The 12987-nt window shown below is 36.1% G+C and overlaps 1 protein-coding gene across 2 annotated transcripts in view; it reads right to left on the reverse strand.

The window, feature by feature from the left end:
* The window catches only part of LOC145691960 (uncharacterized), a 78614-nt gene that overhangs the window by 5849 nt on the left and 59778 nt on the right, over positions 1-12987 (reverse strand). The gene's annotated exons all lie outside the window — the stretch shown is intronic.

The raw sequence follows: 12987 nt of genomic DNA on the forward strand, positions 1-12987 counted from the left end.
TCATTGAGAGACCTTCTAGAATTCTCATTCCAACATCGTTTTCTACATCGTTTTCTTTCTGGAGTAGAGAAGATCTTGCTTGTCACACTGAGTATGCATTGAAATTGAAACTGAAACAAAAACACTTGAAAAACTTTCAGCCTAGCCGAGATTCGAACCCGGGTACACCAAATAGAAGTTCAAATCGCTAACTACTCACGTAACGCACCATTTAAACCTCCACCCAAACGAATACCTAGTTAAAGTCGTTTTATGGAAAAGTATAGGCAAGATACTCAAATATAACAAAAAGAAACAAATATAAACAAAATATAAATGAAAATATAAATAAGAAAATATAAGCAACTTGTGTGAGTGTTTTAATGACATACTCGAGATTTCTTTGTTTAACTCAAAAACAAGCTATATAAACGTTCATCAATGAGCAAAATATCACGAAATGTTCTTCAAGTTGAGCCTACGACATCAGCAGAGCCATAACTTCTGGAAGAGCGAGGGCAACTGCCCTCCCAGAGAAGTCCCCCGCCGTTCGAGGGGGCCCATTTTGAGGCAAAATTTTCTTACTTCATATACGATAGGAACATGACATTAAAAATGAAGCATCAAGTAGGGTCCCTACATTACATAAACAAAACAGCACACAAAAAGTCAATAGAACAAAAATGAGTCCTGAACCCATTTCAGTAAAAATGTCTACTATGAGGGGCTCTAGAAATAATATTTATTCGTATGGCTTTGAGATTTATCAATATCCCTTAAGAGATCCACGGTTTTTGGGCTATTTTTAGACTTTCAGTCAAGCAGCTACTGCATCGCCACTATTTATCCTAGGATCATGGTTCATATCTCATTCTCTTCAGAATGGTGCGGGCTTTCAAATGATACTACTTGCATGCTCATACCATATACCAGGAGCGGGAAAAATGATGTTAAAGGAAAACATTCGGAGGGAAACATTTTTTTTCTCGCACTTTGGGCCCCCTTGGCGCAACCCTGTGTGAACGTAGCCATCTAAAAAAATCTGATAAATAGTACTTGGTATACTGAATGTGTGTGCCGAATTTCAAGTTTCTATCTTGAATATCAAGGGCGGGAGAAATTTTATCAGGAATTCCCACCATGCCCCAAATTACCGTAAAACACCATGATCTCAGGTAAAAAATTTCCTGAGACATCCCTAATTACCCTATGGTCATGTTTCGCCCATCATTCTCTTCAGAATAGAACTGCCTTTCAGGCGGTACCATTCACTTGTCCCCATTATGTATCTAAGGTGGGAAAATCCCGTTAAAGGAATTTTTTGGTAAAAATTTCCCTTTTTCAACGTTTATCCCCTCTGTACCCCCCTGTTTTAACGCGGAAATCTGAAAAAATCTGGTAAATACTACTCGGTGGACTGAATGTTTGTGCACAATTTCAATCTTCTAGGTGCTAAAATAAGCCAGCACAAAAATAGTACCGAGAATGCCCAAACTTCCCCTATACAGAAGTATATTTTGATAAAAATTCCCTGACACTTCCCTAATTACTCTAGGGCCATGTGTCGCACATCATTCTCTTCAGAATAGAACTGCCTTTCAGGCGGTACCATTCACTTGTCTACATCATGTATCTAAGGCGGGAAAATGAGGAAAAACGGGATTTTTGGGTAAAAATATCCCTTTCTTCAACTTTTTGACCCTCTGGATCCCCCCTGTTTTAACGCAGAAATCTGAAGAAAAAATCTGGTAAATACTACTCGGTGGACTGCATGTTTGTGCAAAATTTCAATCTTCTACGTGCAAAAATAAGCCCGCCAAAAATACTTTACATACCCCCCCCAAAAAGTATTATACGAAAATATAAATTTTAGACTTATGACGTCATCACCTCCTATGTCTCGACACAGGAAGGTGTGAATCCATCCATAATGTCTTCTGCAATGCCTCTGGACTTGAAAAACAAACAAACAAAAAAAAAAAAAAAAAACCGGACGTAAAAGCTCAAATAGGAGAGTTATAACGCAATGTACCATGAAACACCCCGTATAGTACAAATTGTACCATAAAATTCCCAAAGGGATATTGTCCCATTAATAATTTTCTCATGTATGGAATGGGCCCAGTGAGTAACTAACAGAACCGCAGACCTTCCCGTGCGGAAGAGCCCACAGGTCCCCGGGGTCCAATAAAGATTAAGAGAAAGTTGGACGGAGTGGGACCAAGAATTAAAAGAAAAATTTTTTCTAGGGAGCCCAAATAAGCTTATTAATGCTTGCTCCCCAAGAAAAAAAAATTAAGTTAGGGCGCTGGTCATCGGTTGCAGGGATTGTCCCGATTTACATTACATTTCGTCATTACCATAACTTCTAATTTCCAAAGAAGAAAGGATGACAGAAATTATTTTTACATTCTTTAAATTGTATCATCGTGTGTAGAATTAGACAGTCCTATGTTTGTTATATAACTACTAGTTTATTTTCTTATTTTCAAATTAGGAATTTGTGGCAAATTAAGGCCACATGATCATGAGGCGCAGTCCACTACGGGTTCGAATTTCTCTGAAGTGCAAGGTCGGAATTTTAACTGCTCTTAATATTTCTGTGTTCGTGCCCCTGTAGTGTTTGGAATACGTCGAAGACATGAGGTGCCAGTGGAGAACAATAATCCGGTTGGGGCGATTTGTTTAAAAATAAGTTGTGCAAGCACGAAATTCCAATTGCAGCTACCTGGATTCAAGTCCCGTCGTGCAATTATTAATTTATCTGAATGGGAAGATAATGTTTATTTAAGTGGTGTTGTAATTATGTCATTCCTTTATTATTATTATTTTTATTATTATTATTATTATTATTATTATTATTATTATTATTATTATTATTATTATTATTATTATTATTATTATTATTATTATTACCACAATGAAAAGAAAAGGCAACATAATCGAAGGTATTCATAGTAACAGAAAAGATATACAGTATGTCAGATTCTTAGGTCGCAACACATGAACGCAATAATATTATTACTTACAGATGGATTTACAGATAGAATTATCATTTTAAATATTTGTCAGCTGATAACAGTAATGCATTTTTTTCTCCCTTCTTCTAGGTAGGAAGGTGATATGACATCTTAAATAGGATCATTCCTGTAACTAGCATTGTGAGTTCGATGACAATTTGCAATTTCTGCACAGCTACGAACAATTCCTTGCAACTCATTTTTGGCCCATACCACAGCAGTAAGGACGTGTTTAGCGCTTATGTATTCACCAACTCTTGTCCAAACACGTTACTGTTCAGGCGGATACGAATGAAGTTGATACGAATGACGTAATTTTGTGTTGTTAGCATTTCACCTGTGAAGGAGGTCGTGTCAACCCTTAGATCCAGAGAAATTGAATAGTTTTCATGCTAGAGTACAGAAGTATCAGTTTTCTAGATGATAAAAATTTACTGAATTGCCACAGCAGAAAACGAACGCAAGTCCCTAACATTACGAAACTAACGCTTAAGCCACTACTTTAAGACATCACTGTTCTAGGAGAAGAAAAAATGGAGCTGCTGTAAATTTAGTAATTACACACTTTTACGATTCCAGCGTAATAATGCTGAAACTTTCTAATTTCAGTCATGAGAAAATAGCAAATTATTATGCAGAAAGAATAATTCAGAGATGTCAACTTTAAATTGACAACTCATATGTCCGGAGGCACTGCAGTATGCTCTTCCTCCGGGCCCTGATTTTTCACGGCACGGCATTGGACAGATACCTAATTGATTGGAATCTGGTGTTTCAAGGCACTGGATTATTATTTAAAGTGAACTAATTTTATGAACCTTGCTCAGTACCTTGGTTCCTATTTTTACGCGTTTTACTCAGTTTTACAGTTTTTCCTCTAACTCTTTAAGAAGAGGGACAAAACACATAAATATTGAGGATAGGAAAAATCACAAACACTATTTGCGCTTTCTTCTCTGGCCTCAAATAAAACAATAAAATGTGGGGAACACGCAATTTTTGATCTTCCATCTTCTATGTGTTTTCAAATCTGTAAAACCAAACCAAACAAAGAGCAATACTACTACACAAAACGCTCAACATGTTAGCTATTCATGATATAACTATTGAATGATCCCAATAACTCCAGTATATCCACAAGTCATCATTTGTTGTATTTTACTGAAATTCATCATGATTTTTCCGACAACCTGTTACTTTAAATGTTGTTAATGCGCAAAGTTGATTGATCTCAGTACTTATTCACTTACACTCTTATGATCATCAAAACCTTTAGGGTATTTCCCGTAGATATAGAAAGGTGAAATGTAGTATCCAGGCTTGGTGTAGCATGCAAGTAAACAAATAAAAAGCAATAGGATATTTCTTTCCACTGTATAAAAAGCAATAGGATATTCTATAATAATATAGAAATAACAGAATTACAATATCAAATACGTAAACAATACCTTCCAATGAAGAAAAAATAATAAATCCCACGCTGGGATTGGAACCCGTGTTACTGTAATGGCAGTTCTCTGCTTTCATACTTTGCCATCAATTTCTCATACAAACATAAGAAAATAAACTAGTTGTTATCTTAGATAATGATAGCGCACACTATTTCTAAACGTACTGATATAATTCAAAGAATGCGAAAATAATTTCTATCGTTTTTTCTTCTTTGGAAACTAGAAGGTAAAGAAGAGTTGTAGGGATGGGTACGTGCGAGTTCGAGCGTGTTCGAGCGAGTTTTCACTCAAACTCGACTCGACTCGACTCAAAACAGACATCTTTGAGCTCGACTCGATTACTCAACTCGAAAAATTTCCTCCAATTTGACTCGAGTTTCGATTCGATTCGAGTCAAAACGAAGAAAATCGAGCCAAATACTGTGTTTAGTTTAAAGTACTTTCTTCAAGTATCCTACATAAACAATATAATTATTATCAATTATGCTACTACTTCTAATACTTATTATTATTATTATTATTATTATTATTATTATTATTATTATTATTATTATTATTATTATTATTATTATTATTATTATTATTATTTATATTATTATTATTATTATTATTCCTATAGATCTGTATATTAAAACTCCAAGCGTATTTTAATGAGAAAAGTGTTATGAAAATTTAAAAAAAAAATTGGACAAGGTTTGAACCCAGCCAAGAAACTATTTTCATTACAAGATCGTTGCCGTAGAACACTCGGGCAGGAGGGCCGACAGCAGTTGGTCTTAATTTTCTCTATATGTATGTCATGACTCTTGATTTCCTATCTCTATTGGCAAATAAGGTCAGAGAATATCTGAAATTGCTGGAATCTCCCGCACACCAAGGTCTGCCAGTTCGTTAGTTACTCCTCTGGACCCGTTCGATACACGATATTGACAAATCTAACAATAATATACGAATATATATTATTTCTATGGCCCCTAATAGTAGACATTTTTTTTACTGAAACGGGCCCACGACTCATTATTGTTGTATTTACCTTTAGTGTGCTGTTCTAATTATGTAATGTAGTGAACCTGTTTGATGCTTCACTTATAATTTCATTTTCGTATCGTATAAAGAGTAAGACATTTTTGTCTTAAAATGGGAAACCCTCGAACAGCGGTGAGCTTCCCTGGGGGACCAGTGGCCCCCCTGCCCCCACAAGTTACTGCCCTGCGTCATGGCAATCATTTTTTCTCAATTGGAAGGTATTGTTTACGTAATTTGTTTTGTAATTATGTTATTCCTTTATTATTATTATTATTATTATTATTATTATTATTATTATTATTATTATTATTATTATTATTATTATTATTATTATTATTATTACTATTATTATTATTGCAAAGTCGAGATTTGGTTACCTATTTTATATTTTATGAATTATTTTATGAATTGGATTTTAAGTTTTTTTGTTGAATAATCAACAAATTCCACTTTAGAGGGTTTGGAGGAGGGAAATATTATCCTTTTGCTTTTCATTAGTTTACTTGCACGCTACACCAAGCCTGGATACTACATTTCACCTTTGTGTATCTACGGGAAGTACCCTAAAGGTTGTGATGGTCATAAGAGAATAAGTGGATAAGTTATGAGATCAATCAACATTGCGTATTAACAACATTTAAAATATCAGGTTGTCACAAAAGTCATGATGTAGCGTATTTTGGTAAAATGTAACAAATGATGGTTTGTGGATATACTATAGTTATTTAGATCATGCAATAGTTTGTCATGAATAGCTAAGAAGTTGAGCGTTTTGTGTAGTAGTATTGCTATTTGTTTGGTTTGCTTTTACATATTTGATCAGAGATGATGAAAACTAGACACACCACCCCCGCGATCCACTTTGACCCATGATCCACCACTCACCTTGGCCCACTCTGACCCACCATTCACCATGAACCACTGACCCACCATAACACATCGTCATCAACTCTGACACCTGATCCACGTCCTCTTTTCTACCGACTAAAGAGTTTATACTTCTAATAAAACCAGTTTGTCAAATCTTAAATAATCGGAGTTTGAATTTCTACGATCAATCGCTCAACCACCGCTCTGTTACAATAATGATAGATCTGATCTTTACGATATAAAATGGTAAAGTGCTTGTCATGAGCAAAATTACGATGAATTTCAATTAAATTATCATGGTATAATTATTTCCTAGTTGAATTATCGATACTTCTCAGTGGAAAAACAGATGAAATTTGAACCAACATACAGAAGCTTACATTACAAATTTTATGTCTATTTTTATCACAACTTTACCGGTCGATTGCCCCGTGCTCTAAGCGCTCCATATAATAAACAAGCTTCAGCAATTATTATAAAACGCATGGTAAGTGTATATGGATATATAATGCGAAGCACTTTATTTTTGGTTGAGTTGATTTTGAGTTTAACTTCCGTTTCAGCAGAGAGGCTATATGAATCATGGAAATTTCCGATGCCATAAATGTCTTCGATACCACAACACCTAGTGGCCCACTTGCGGGAAAACGTCGTTCGTCAATATAGAGATGAGTCGAAGGATTGCCGCTAGTGTCCCACTGCCGGTAGGGTTTTGTCCAGTTGAAACACATATCTCGCGGCGGGGTGTTGAAGGTACTACCGCGTAGCAACGAGGACTTTTCGTCCGCGCTCCTTCGATTCGTCACAGGGAATCACGAAGGGACAAACACGAACTATCGCCAGTCATGCGCATGCGGTTATTGTTATATATTATTTTTTCCTGACGAATTGTTCCAAAATGACCACTGCCTCAACATCATGAAGTGAGAAATCTTGAGTGCGATAACTGTATGAATTTAGATGACAACTGTCGTCGATCATTAGAAACTAAGTATGGGAGAGCTATGATATAAAGTAAATAGACATGCGTCATTGTGTTATAAAATTACATGGCAAACGCATTTTATCTTATCTCAAACAGTTATCGTCTCATACGTACGGTTAAAAGAGCACTCTGATTGTCCAAATTAAAAAGATCTCGATCTATACCTTTACAAGCGACGTCTCCCTCATCGTCTCCGAGGCCTAGTAATCATAAGGTTGGTGTTTCGAGTCCCCTCCGGGATACTTTTTTGGTACTTTTTAGTGTTTTTTGACTCACCTTAATGTAATCAAATCACATATATAGGCAATTTAATATATTTTGGGGGAGTGATTTTGTGGTTTATTGGCGTTTTGTCATGTCAGAAGATGTTGTCTACAATGCAGTGTGCAGAGATGGTCGGTGGGTTAGAGTGAGTTATAGTAAGTGGTGGGTCACGGCGGACGGTGCGTCGCATGGGTCACGGTGGATGGTGGGTCGCAGTGGGTCATACGCTGTTGACCCACGACCCATTGACTCACTCTCAAAACTCGATCAATTTGACCCACTGACAGACTCCAACCATGGATTTGTCACCACATAGAAAATGGAATAACCTTAAATTGTATGTTCCCATATTTTATTATTTTACTTGACACAAGGAAAAACTGTAAAAGTGAGTAAAACGCGTAAAATTAGGAAACAAGGTACTAAGAAAGGTTCGATAAATTAATAACTTTAAAAAATATTCCAGTGCCCTGAAACACCAGATTTCAAACAATAAAAGTATCTGTCCAATGCCGTGCCGTGAAAAATTAAGGCCCCGAGGGGGAGCATACGACAGCGCCTCCGGGCATATGAGTTGTCAATTTAAAGTTGACTTCTCTGGACAATTCTTTCTGCATAATAATTTACTATTTTATCATGACTGAAATTAGAAAGTTTCAGCATTATTACGCTGGAATCGTAAAAGTGTGTAATTACTGAATTTATTGTAGCTCCAATTTTTTCTTCTCCTAGAGCAGTGATGTCTTAGAGTAGTTGCTTAAGCGTTAGTTTCGTAATGTTGGGGACGCGAGTTCGATTCCGGCTGTGACAATCCAGTAAATTTTTATAATGTACAAAAGTGATACTTGTGATCTATACTAACATGAAAAATAATCAATTTCCCTGGGTCTAAGAGTTGAGACAACTTGTTTTACACGTGAAATGCCAACAACAGAAAATTGCGTCATCCGTATCAACCTTTGTAACTGTCTGGAAAGTAACGTGTTTGGAGAAGAATTGATGAACACATAAGGGCTAAACACGTCCTTACTGCTGTAGTATGCGTCAAAAATGAGTTCCAAGGAATTATTCATAGCTGTGCATAAATTGTAAATAGTGATCGAGCTTAAAATAGGGATCGCTAGCCAGGAGAATAATCCTATTTAATATGTCACCTCTCCTTTCTAGTTAGAAGAAGGGCGAAACACATCTTTATATTATATTTCTTGTCATAAAATGATAATTCTATCTGTAAATCCATAAGTAATAATATTATTGCGTTCATGTGTAAACCTATGAAACATCTGTCATAGAGCATATCTTTTCTGTTCCTACGAATACCTTCGACTATGTTACTTTTTCTTTCCATTGTGGTAATAATAATAATAACAACAATAATAATAAAGGAATGTCATAAATACAATACCAATTACAATAACATTATCTTCCCATTAAGAAAAAAAAATAATTACCACGACGGGATGTGAACACAAGGGGTTGCAATGGCAGTTTCCTGCACTCACAGCTTTTTTAAACAAATCGCTCCAACCGGAGTAGTGTTCGCCACTGGCACCTCGTGACTTTTCGACGTATTCCAAACACTACAGGAACACAAACATAGAAATACTGAGAACAATTAAAATTCCGACCTTGCTCTTCAGACGAATTCGAACCCATAGTGGATTGCGCCCCGTGATCAGAAGCCCTACGCCCGGGATCGCTCGGCTAGTGCCACCGGTTCAATATGCCACAAATTCCTCTTATGAACATAAGAAAATGAAGAGTAGTTATGGAACATAAACAAAGAACTGTCTATTTCTACACTTGTTGATACACTTGAAGGAATGTGAAAATATTTTGTGTCGTGTTTTCTTCTTTGGTAATTACAAGTTATGGTATAGACAAAATGTAAATCGGTCCCATCCCCGCAACGGACGACCAGAGCAGAACTTAGATTCTTTTCTGGGGGGAACCATTAATAAGCTTATTTGGGCCCCTAGAAAAAGTTGATTTTCTAATTATTGGGCCCCCTCTCTCCAACGTTTTCTTAATCTTTATTTGCCCTACCGGAGCCTGTGGGTCCTCCCGCACGGGAAGGTCTGCGGTTCCGTTACTTACTCCTGGGCCCATTCCATACATGACAAAATTATTAAGGGGACATTATTGATAAATCTCAAACCCATACGAATAAATATTACTGATATGGGTCCATATCTCATTTTTGTTTTATTTACCTATTTTGTGCTGTTTTGTTTATGTAATGTAGCGACACTATTTGATGCTTCATTTCTAATTTCATGTTCGTATCGTATATGGAGTAAGAAGTATTTGTCTCAAAATGGGCCCTCTCGAGAGGCGGGGAGCTTCTCTGGGGGATATTTGCCCCCTCATAAGTTACGGCTCTGCTGATGAAGTAGCCTCAACTGGAAGAAAATTTTGTGATATTTTCCTCGTCGCGGAACGTCTATATAACTTCTTTTTGAGTTAAACAAAGAAATATCGAGGAAATTAAGACACTCACACAAGTTGCTTATGTTTTCTTATATTTTTATTTATATTTGTTCCTTTTTGTTATATTTGAGTATCTTCTTTATATTTTTCAGTGGAACCATTTTATCTAGTTATTAGTTTTGGTGGAAGATTAAGTGGCGCGGTAGGTGAGTGGTTAGCACATTCATCTTCTATTCGGTAGACCCGGGTTCGAGTCCCGGCTACGTTGAAACTTTTTCAAGTGTTTCTGTTTCAATTTCAATTTCAATGCATACTTAGTCTGACAAGCAAGATCTTCACTACTCCAGAAAAAAAAAGATATTGAATGAGAATTGGAGAAGGTCTCTCAATGGAGGCAATCATTTACGAAGTTATTTCCAGCAGTTATTCTAGATTTGATGTTTTTAGCTACTTGCAAGCATTTTCTGATTCATATGTGATCAGTGTTTTTATTTCTTTGAATATACAGTATATAATGAAAAAATACATTACATACACATCAATATTGAGATTAACATATGATGTTCATTGGACAACACGCTCTGAACCAGAGAAATTGATCTCAGAATGGAGAATGTTTCGTTAGTCACCTACTTTACAATTTTACCTGCATAAACACCTCAATCAGGTCTACCAACTGCTGTCATTGCCGAGAAAAGTTACGTGTAAGTTAGGTTGCATCTGGCTAGGCGTTCTCACAACTGCAAATGACATGTACCCCACGTAATGGAATTACAGCACTCAGGGGGGGGGATACTTTTGTAAGTGGCTATACGTGAAGTCGTCGGTGCATATATCTGTATCGCTGTTAGATCTTTCTTCCCTTTACGTCTTAAGACCACAATTCTCTCATCAACAAATTCTACTTTCACTACCTTGTCTTTTAAGCGCTTACCGAGAATTATTTCTACTTTATTGTGGCTGCTCTTTTTATTACCTGAGTAAATCATTCTATATCCTTAGCTGTTCAACATCCCATTATGGTCCCACATAACTTCACAAACTCCTAGAGAATCAAGTTTTTTTTTTTTTTTTTTTTTTTGATTCAGCAGATCTTTAAGATTACAAAATTTCCTCTCTGTACTATGATACGTACGTTCCATTCTTTATCCTAAACCTTTTTTTCTTGCATTTGTTTCTTTCCTTACCTATGTTCTCCACGTTTTACTTTCTTGTCCAACAGTCCTTTCCAAGCCATCCCCGTCCCGGAGAATCGAATGGTGGGTATGTTACTTGCGGAACTATAATTTTGACTTGCGAAACACCATCGTGCATATATTCTCTTTCTACTGTCAAAAAACTAGGACAGAAAAGAGAGGTGCTTTCCAACTCCAGTATTTCAGCCATGAAAGTCACTCTCACCATGCCTGGGACTAATATTCAAGATACCGTACCAATCAGAATGATTTCTGTCAACTTGGCTACTGGAGAACTGGTGCCTCCTCCCAAAATACTCTTCGTCTGATTACTTCATTAAAGCAACTCTGCTAGTTAACTATCGCTGACATAGCTTTAAATCGTATTGTAGCATTTTCTTCTAAAAACAAGCAGCGTACACTGTCTCAAAACAATATTTATTAGGAGACAGAATATAGGTCTTAGAAGACACACATATTAGAATACAGTTTTCAACATAAAACATATATACTGTAGTAGGCATGTGGATTGTAGTTTATGGGAAGGTCGTGCTAGTAATTTGAATTTCTTCGAAAAACAAAATGAGTATAATAATAATATTTTCGAATCAATTGTGCGTGTTTCGCAAGCTGTGTGATTAAGTATAATAGCATATAGGTGCAAGGGTCTGGAAGTTTATTCTTAATACTTGGCAATATGAGCTACCACATTTTTGTGAAACCATTAGTTGTATTGCACATATGCTGGAAGGTTTCCAAAGCATATGTGCTCTCATTCCCTTTGCAATTTGAAGCAAAGCGCGTAGGCAAAATGATTGTTCATATAGTCACTATGAATAAGATGACGAGTGCAGACACGTAGCCAAGGGGGTCCGGACCCCCCTCCTTCGAGACCAGAAATTAAAGAAAATAAGGAAGGATTAAACAAAATGAAATGAGAAAAAGAAGAATCAACGTTAAAAATAAAAACAACTACAGGAAGCTTTTGATTACTCTTTCTTATGAGCAGATTTGTATTATTTGCAATACATGGTGGCGAGGTAAGCGAGATATCCTGGAAGAGTCAGGGAATTGGAAATCACAAGAAAAGTTACTGAATTATCAGAATTTCTGCTACTATCAGGGAGATTTCAAGCTTCCGAAAGCATAGTGCCGTTGTGTAACAGCGTGGATATTTTTTATTATAATTTCGTCATCGCATCATTGCAGTATCAAACATGTTATTTCAAGAAATATTTTCTACTGCTCCTTTAATTTATCATTTGGAATAGACGGTAGTTGGTGGGATAATAAAAACAAAAATTTGTGTGGAAAGTTCTGTTAGCATTTGATTCAACAGAGAAAGGAACGCAGATACTGTAATATAGTTTACAAGACATTATTGAGTATGTAGTTTTTATAATAGTGAATATGTACTTTTTATAACAGTTGAGGTCATAATGAAAGGAAAATTATTATATTTGAATAAACTGAGGAAGAATGTAAATATTATAAAAACTTCAATACGTTTTTTTTATTATTATTATTTTACTCGAGATTTCTTCATAGTTTATTATTGAAATAATTGCCAACATATTGTCATTTTATTGTCCTAACAAACCCATATATGTTGATAGTAAACTTGTTTAGATTGATCAAGCTCCTAGGCCTTCAGAATTTCGTGTCACCCCCCACACCCTCCGTTACGAAATCCTGGCTAAACGAACCAATATATGTTTCAGTAAAATAGTTTAGAATGATCGAGCCCCTGGTGTGATGGCCACAGTATTTCATGTCATGGACCGCCC

Source organism: Thermobia domestica, chromosome 8, assembly GCF_964235325.1.
Source record: "Thermobia domestica chromosome 8, izTheDome1.hap1.1, whole genome shotgun sequence".
Classification (NCBI taxonomy): domain Eukaryota; kingdom Metazoa; phylum Arthropoda; class Insecta; order Zygentoma; family Lepismatidae; genus Thermobia; species Thermobia domestica.